The following is a 2,104-nucleotide window of genomic DNA, read 5'->3' as shown; positions in this document are numbered from 1 at the left end:
CAGAGGAGCTCTGGTTAAATACATATGTAGCATTTAGGTGGCCAGAGGCTCTGGATAGTAGAACCAGAGGCTCTGGATGAAAAATGCATAAAAAAAATAAGTGTGAAGATGAAATTGTTGTTCCCCCTCAAATGATGCATGAGTAAGGATTTTGAAGTTTTTCAAAGACTCCCCCTCAAACAAGTAATAATGAAGAATTTGGGGTGCCAGAGGCTCTGGTCTATACAACTAGAGGCTCTGGTTATGAAAGATGATAAATGTATGAAAGGTGACGAAGTGGAAGTGGAGAAGTGTATAAAAGGGTCTTTGAGACCAGAGGAGCTCTGGTTCCAAAGAGAACAAAGCCAGAGGCTCTGGTTTTTAGAACCAAAGGCTCTGGTTGTGAAGCAAATAAAATGGGTAATTGAAAATAGTGAAGTGTATGTGAAAGAATATGATGAATGAGCCTTTGAGACCAGAGGAGCTCTGGTTCCAAAGATTGTGAATCCAGAGGCTCTGGTCTTTAGAACCAGAGGCTCTGGTTATGAAAGCAAGGAATGAAATATGAAAGAATATGGTTAAGTCCATATGTAAGGAGAAGAGGGAAACTCTTTGGGACCAGAGGGGCTCTGGTTACAAAGAGTATGAATGCAGAGGCTCTGGTCTTTAGAACCAGAGGCTCTGGTATGGTATAGAAGGGGTGTGGTTTATACCAAGTTATAGATGGGAACTTGATAGCGATGGTTTCAAAGGAATTGAAAACCAGAGGCTCTGGTCTTTGGAACCAGAGGCTCTGGGTGGGAAGGGAATACTTAGTGAATGAAAACTAAGTATATGCCTTGGACAAGAGGGGCTCTGGGTCCAAAGGATAAAAAAAAGGAGATGAAATGAATGAATGCTTAAGTCCAAGATTGAGACACAATAGAATGTAGACTAAAAGAATTGGATTCCAGAGGCTCTGGTCTATATAACCAGAGGCTCTGGTGAGTAAGAGAATACTTGGTAGAAGTTACTAAGTATTTGTTTTGGACCAGAGGAGTTCTAGTTCCAAAGGTAACGGAGATTGTTTGCCAAAAATTGTTCGAAGTAAATCTAAATAGCCAGAGGCTCTGGTCTTTATGACTAGAGGCGCTGGTTTAGGATACTTGGAGTTTCTGGCCAAAATTTTATATATCACATATAGGCATAACCATGAGATATTGAAGATCTCTGGTTACAAGCTAATGAGTGACTTTAAGTGGTGAGATTCAGCATACCCATCTTGCTGACTAGGAATAAAAATCTTTTCTCATCAAGAGCTCTTGTGAAAATGTCAGCAAGTTGAATGTCAGTTGGAACAAAGTACATTTCTATATTACCTTTTTCAACATTGTCTTTCAAAAAATGGTACCTTACATCGATGTGCTTGGTCTTGGAATGCTGCACTGGATTTGCAGAGATTGCTATGGCACTCTTGGAGTCACAGAGGATATGGATTTTGTCATAATGGAAACCATAGTCCTTAAGCTGAATCTTCATCCAGAGAACTTGTGAACAACAACTAGCAGCAGCAACATATTCTGCTTCTGCTGTGGATGTTGAGACACAATTTTGTTTTCTGGATGTCCAACTTACTAGCTTGTCCCCCAAGAGTTGACAGCTTTCAGATGTGCTCTTTCTATCAAGCTTGCAACCTGCATGATCCGCATCTGTGTAGGCTATTAAATCAAAGCCAGAGTTCTTTGGATACCAGAGAGATGGAGTTCCCTTATGGTATCGAAAGATCCTATTGACTACAGAGAGATGCAATTCTTTAGGATTTGATTGATATCTTGCACAAAGACATGTGGCAAACATTATATCTGGTCTACTAGCAGTTAGATACAAGAGTGATCCAATCATGCCTCTGTAGGTTGTCACATCCACAGGTTTGCCTGATGGATCAGCAGATAGCTTAGCTCCTATAGCCATAGGTGTTCTCATCGATGATGAATTTGAGAGAAAGTATTTCTTCAGAAGGTCAGTCACATATTTGGACTGATTGATGAAAATTCCTTCTGAAGTTTGTTTGATTTGAAGACCAAGGAAGAAGCTTAGTTCTCCCATCATACTCATCTCAAATTTACTTTTCATTAACTCTGAGAAT

This window comes from Cynara cardunculus (assembly GCF_001531365.2).
Source record: "Cynara cardunculus var. scolymus isolate 2C chromosome LG 12, CcrdV1, whole genome shotgun sequence".
NCBI classification, from domain to species: domain Eukaryota; kingdom Viridiplantae; phylum Streptophyta; class Magnoliopsida; order Asterales; family Asteraceae; genus Cynara; species Cynara cardunculus.
This window is presented reverse-complemented; position numbering follows the sequence as displayed.